The sequence below is a fragment of the Papio anubis genome, chromosome 11 (assembly GCF_008728515.1).
Source record: "Papio anubis isolate 15944 chromosome 11, Panubis1.0, whole genome shotgun sequence".
NCBI classification, from domain to species: Eukaryota; Metazoa; Chordata; class Mammalia; order Primates; family Cercopithecidae; genus Papio; species Papio anubis.
The window spans coordinates 114,730,727-114,736,726 of record NC_044986.1 but is presented as its reverse complement, the minus strand read 5'-3'; the positions used below and the strand labels follow the sequence as shown (position 1 = coordinate 114,736,726).

Genomic DNA, 6,000 nt, shown 5'->3' with positions numbered 1-6,000 from the left:
TAATCATTCTAAAGCCTACAAATATCAGTGGTTTACCTAGATAAAAATTTTAAAGTTAAATTTTAGAAGATGCAATATTCCCTTTAAACTAATAAGTTTAGATTAGTCTTATGTGTTTAATTTATGAGCAATCTTTTACTTATAAGCCAATTTGATAGCACACTAGACACAACACACATCACACAAAGTGACCTATCCAAGACCGCTGGATCCAAGTTATTTGCAACATTGGGTCCTGTCTACCTGGCCAAATTTTGTTTGCCCTGATAGGTATGGAAAACAGGGAGAGTCAAGGAGGGGGATCCCCTAGAAGGGAGGGAGCAAACCCCATTGCTCAAGGGGAGATCTGAGCCAGCAGACAGTCCACTCAGCAGCAGACACCAAAGAGAAACATTCAGTTGACCACTTGTCTACCACAGAGGGAAAATGTCTGCCAGTCAGGTCAAGGGCCCAGGACCCCCAGTAATTTTACTTGAGCAAGGCAGCTGGTTGGGAACGAATGGAGGAAGGTTAGCTCTAGTATTGACGGGTCGCTTTCTCCCTACCCTCTTTCACCAGGATGGTTAGAACATTCTCATTGACAATGGCCCTCTTGCTTATAGTAGGCATGCTGATTCCAGCCCAGGGACCAGCCAGTCAGGGGCTTTCATCTGGGTATCCCAGATGCTGATCTTGTGATACTTTCTTGGGATAGGTAACCCTGAGGGGGCTATCTTAATGCTTTAACCCTGAGATGGTTTAAAGCATTCACTAGCAATTGTGCTTTTTGACTATTTCTTTTGGGTCTCTCTGCCCACTTTGCCCTGTCCCTATTGTAAACTCTAAGGACCAAGTTCAAGAGATGGCTTATCGGGGTTTGGGGTCCCACTGCTGCTTTTTATAGCTTCCTTCTAATGTCAGAGGCAGACTGAGTCATAAAATGCATACCCAAGACAGCTTCCCCTTCTGGGGTGTCTGGATTTACCTTAGTATATTTCCTGAGTGCCTCAACCAAACAGCCCTGAAACAGAATGGGATTTTCATTTTTTCTCTAAGTTACTTCGTTAACATTGTTAGGATTAACTGGCTTAACCACACACCTTTTTCTCTGCTTCTTCTCTGCAGCACAGAAAGTGGATGACAATACTTACAAGTCATGCCAAGTTAAATCAAAGAACATGGTCAATTTAATAAACTCTTCTATAAACTCTCCTGGATTCTCTAAGAACTGGCCAGATTTTTCCTTGCATAAAGCCAAGCCAGGCATAGAAAAAGGTGCATGTACTCTGATTATTCCTTTATTCCTGTTGGCTACCTCCCACAATGGACACAGGTTTGATTTCAGGGGCTGATACAGGACTCCACTTTTGGTGGTACTGGTTGGGTTTACTTCCTCAGGCAGTCGGGGGGATAGGCTGGGGATAGATGGATAAGGGGGAGGGGTACCTGATGACCTTAGGGTGGAATCCTGTGTTACAGACCTAGTGGGAACCCTCCCCCTGAATTGGGGGTGCTGAGGAGACTCTGGGGGAGGGTGTAGGCCTTCTATGGGGAGCAGCTAGGAGGGAATGCCTTAGGCATGACTTCCTGGTGCCTGGAAGTAGCACAGACCAGTAAAGGGCCATAAAAGCCTGTACATAAGGGACCTCTTCCCATGTTCCTTTTTTAATGAGACTCTGCTCTGTCACGCAGGCTGGAGTGCAGTGGCATAATCACAGCTCACTGCAGCCTCCAACCCTTGGGCTCAAATGATCCTCCTGCCTCAACCTCCCAGAGTAGCTAGGACTACAGGTGCATACCACCATGCCCAGCTATTTTTTTTTAATTTTTTTGTAGAGATGGGGTATTGCTATGTTGCCCAGACTGGTCTTGAACTCCTAGCCTCAAGCTATCCTCCCTCCTCGACCTCCCAAAGTGCTGGGATTAAAGGCATGAGCCACTGCACCTGGCCCTTCCTTTTTTTAAAAAAACCAAGTAAGTCCAGTTATAGAATAGCATTATGGTATAATGAACCACGTTTAAGCCAAATCTCTTGGTTTTCTAATTTTTATTGGGCCCAGATGACGCTGCAATAGAAAATGAGTTTCTTTTTAAGTCGAATTTCAATTTTCACCAAAAGCCTTAAAGACACCCTGCTGGCAAGTCTTTGAGGATGCTCGCCGTTGTCCCCTTGTCTAAGAAGGATCTTCACCAGACAAAGAAGTTTTTCTAAGGCTAGTGAGAGGGAAAGCAACTGGGCCCTCGCAGTTCTTCCTTTCAGATTCCGACCTCCTGTAGAGAAGGTGTACGTATAGATAGCAAGGTGTTACAAAAGTAGATTATAAGTGTTTGCCAGTGAATTAAACACTGCGAAAGTATTTTTATTATGCAAAGTACAGAAGGGAAAGTGTAAATAAAGTAACAATAAGAAAAGAAAATGCTTCTATGGAAAATGATAACTTTAGGGCAGAAAAAAAGAAAAGGCAAGACCAAGACTCCCCTAGGGTGGGCCTCCAACCCACAGTGCTAGAGGGAATGTCAATGCGGAAAACCCCAGAGCATCTTGGGGGCAGCCAACAATACCAAATGTCAAAAAACCCGGAGTACCCAAGTGTCAGCCAGTGAGGATCCCCCCACCAAATGCCAAAAGCCCTAGAGCACCCAAGAAGCCAGAAAACAGTGAACCCCAAAGGCCAGGTAGGACCACAGAACAACGTGATTCTAGTGTCCCAGAATCAACACAACAGGAGACCTCTCCAACCAAGTGTCCTGCCTTAAACAATACCCAAACACAGTCAGAAGGGAACCAAAGCAAAAACTACAAATGAAATACACATTTCAGGCTGGGCATGGTGGCTCACACCTATAATCCCAACACTTTGGGAGGCCGAGCCAGGCGGAACACTTGAGGTCAGGGTTTCAAGACCAGGCTGGACAACATGACGAAACCCCCTCTCTACCAAAAGTACAAAAATTAGCCAGGCGGAGTGGTACACTACTGCAGTCCCAGCTACTTGGGAGGCTGAGGCATGAGAATTGCTTAAACCCAGGAGGCGGTGGATGCAGTGAGCCAAGATCACGCCACTGCACTCCAGCCTAGGCCGCAGAGAGAGACTCCATCTCAAAAAAAAAAAAAAGTATTTCAAGGTGGAAAATAAAATGAAACAGCCAATGGAAAAATTATGTGGATGGCATTACAGGAGAAACAGTGGAGAGAAGGGGTGACAAGGATATGGCAGGTCAGATGTGCCTCTGTCCAGGGCAACCAAATAGCAGGGGGTTTTGAATTGACTCCCTAGCCAAAGGCCTCATTTCCTGGCTCACCTGATACTGTTGGGGGTGGGGGATGCAAAGGGGACACTTACCTGTCTGCAGAAGCCACAGTGGTGCCAACCACTCTCTAACATGGCGCTCACATGAAGGTCTCCTCCCCAGGTTTCCCCAGCTTGGGCAGACTTGGCTGCTGTGATGTGACCAGCATGCGGTCCAGTGTCCAGTCAGCCAGGGTAGTGGGTCTCACACAAGGCAGTGCTGTGGCCACTCACCCATCCACTCAGTTCTGCCTCCACCACCTGCAGGAAAGACCATGGCTTTCAAAAGGCATGTGGCTAGTGTTCCAGCTCTCTGCAGTGCCAGCAGCTCTCCACAGCTTTGATTGCCACATCACCAACCACCAACTGCTGCCTTTTGCCATCTCGCCATCTCAACAATCATGGACTGTTACCTCACACCGTCCCACAGGTCACAGTTTTGCTATCTTGCTGTCTGTCACCATTGCTGTGTCTCACTGTCTGGTTTCTTCCCTCTGTGGTTTCCAGGATGAGGCAGGAAGGTGAGCCCCCAAATTGGGGCTTAACCCAGGAGGGTTTTTGGCTTTATGCAGGAAAGAATTCAAGGGCCAGCCAGCACTGTTAGATAACAAGCTTTTATTGAAGGGCACTGCTGCTTGTAGAGGAGAGCTAACTCCAAGGCAGTGCCCTGCCCCCAGAGCCACACCTGTGGGCTGCTGGCAACTGCATTTATATCCACTTATACCCACTTTCAATTATGTGCAAATTAAAGGCCAGGTTAATGCAAACTGAGGGACAGGTTATTCAGAACTTTCCAGGAAATGGGCAGTATCTTCCAGGTCCTTGCCATGGAAAGGGGCAGTCACTTTTGGATTGTTGCCATGGTGTTTGTAAACTGTCATGGTGCTGTTGGGACTGCCTTATGCTAATGAGCAGTCAGGGCAGCGAGGGATCCCTTTCGTTCCATCTGCCTGTTCCTCCCAGTTTTTTCACTTCATCCTTTGAGGATCAGGAGATAAGTCCTGCAGGTCTCCTTCCTCAGAGTGACAGCAACCTCAGCCTGCTCTCGTGACTGTGTTTCAGTCACAGAGAGTCAGACCATATGGATACAAGGGGATTCAACTGAGGTGCAGTGAAGCCCCCAAGGTCCCTCCTCACACACACACTGATGCTTGCTGAAAGCAGCAGAATGGCAAAATGCTCTGCCGACACTCTGGTTGGTGTGAACTTACTCTCGGTGTGAACTTAGACGGGTTACTTCACATCTCTATGCCTCAGGAAAGGACTGGCGTGGAAATAAACACACTATAATGTAAACTTTGGAGTCAGAACGGATGACTGCACTGATGTAGGACACGCGCCACTTTATAACCAATTTAGATCCATTGAGAAAAAGAAATTAACTAAAGTTACTCACCCTTCTCAAAATGTCCACCAGTGAAAGTAATTAAGATGGAACATGTCATCAGGTTATTCATAAAAGCAAAACATCAGTGTTTGGCGAAGACCGAAGCTTGCCTCGTGTTTGTCTTTTGCTACCATGTCCTTAGTTCCAGAGGCACCACTGCCCTAGGACTGTGCCTCTGCACAGAAAAGTGGGGTTCTGCACTTTGGCAGGAACCAGCAGATCGCAGGAAAGCATCCCTAGCTGCCCTCATTGCTCATTAGCATAAGACACTCCAACCAGCACCATGACAGTTTACAAATGCCATGGCAATGACCTGGAAGTTACCGCCCCTTTCTGTGCCAGTGACCAGGAAGTTACTGCCCATTTTCTAGAAGGTTCGGAAGGGCATTTTCTAGAAAGAAAGTGTGCAGAGCACATGTGGCAGCAAAGGTATATGATTTGCCTTTCCCCTGATATGCTCAGAACTTTCTAGAAAATGACTTTTAAAGCCTATCTTCCCTCACGATGAGGATATTCTCTGCAATGAGAAGTGGGAGACCTGAAAGACATCATTTGTCTTTTTCCTGATATGCTCAGAGCCAACCTTGCCCAACTGTCTTATATCCTCCGGCCCCGCCCATCCTTTCCCCAGCATCCTCCCTCCAGCGTCCTGATTAATATTCCTTCCATTTCATGCTTCTCTCTCTGGATGGAAGTTGCCATACTCACATGCAGCTACCCCCTTTGGTAACACTGTGACCGCTCACCCACTAACCTGGACCTGCAAACTCATTTTTGTACTCTTTATCCTTTCTTAAGAGAGTGTGTGTGTGCGCACGTGCATGTGCGCCTGTGTACAAGAATTTGAGAAAGTAAATTAATTTGGTGTTGAGAGAAAGGTTGAATTTTTCTTAGTCCTCGTGGGCTCTTTCTTCCAGTAGCACTGAATGACCAGGGACAATCCCAGGTTTGAGTTTCTCCTGCTGACAAAGAGGCTCATATACAAAAGGGCCTTAATCTGGCTCTGGGCTTTAGACCTGGGCCCAGGTCCCCTGGACAGTAAAGTACAACAGCAAGACATTGTGGAATCTGTTCTCACCTAGGGCCTCTGTGGCTCTGATCTCTTTGCATAGAGGGTCACAGGTCCCCACACCTCCCCCTCTGCCCATGTTCTTTCCTGATGAAGAAAAAGAAAATAGAAACAAATCCCCTGAAGGCTCTTCTAAGAAGGATTCAAAATACTCCTTTTTTTTTTTTTTTTTTTTTTTTTGGCAACAGTCTTGCTCTGTTGCCCAGGCTGGAGTGCAGTGGCATAATCTTGGCTCACTGCAACCTCCACCTCCCAGGTTCAAGCAAGACTCCTGC

The 6,000-nt window shown here is 46.9% G+C and overlaps 1 long non-coding RNA gene across 3 annotated transcripts in view; it reads right to left on the bottom strand.

Annotated features, from left to right (window-relative positions):
- Positions 1 to 2,009: 2,009 nt before the first annotated feature.
- Positions 2,010 to 6,000, bottom strand: part of LOC110744076 — a 38,628-nt gene continuing 34,637 nt past the window's right edge. For all 3 annotated transcript variants that reach the window (XR_004177165.1, XR_004177167.1, XR_004177166.1), the window contains exons 4-5: positions 3,324 to 3,530; positions 2,010 to 2,250 (exon numbers count right to left, since the gene is read on the bottom strand). This is a non-coding gene — a long non-coding RNA (uncharacterized LOC110744076). The remainder of the gene's footprint in view (positions 2,251 to 3,323; positions 3,531 to 6,000) is intronic.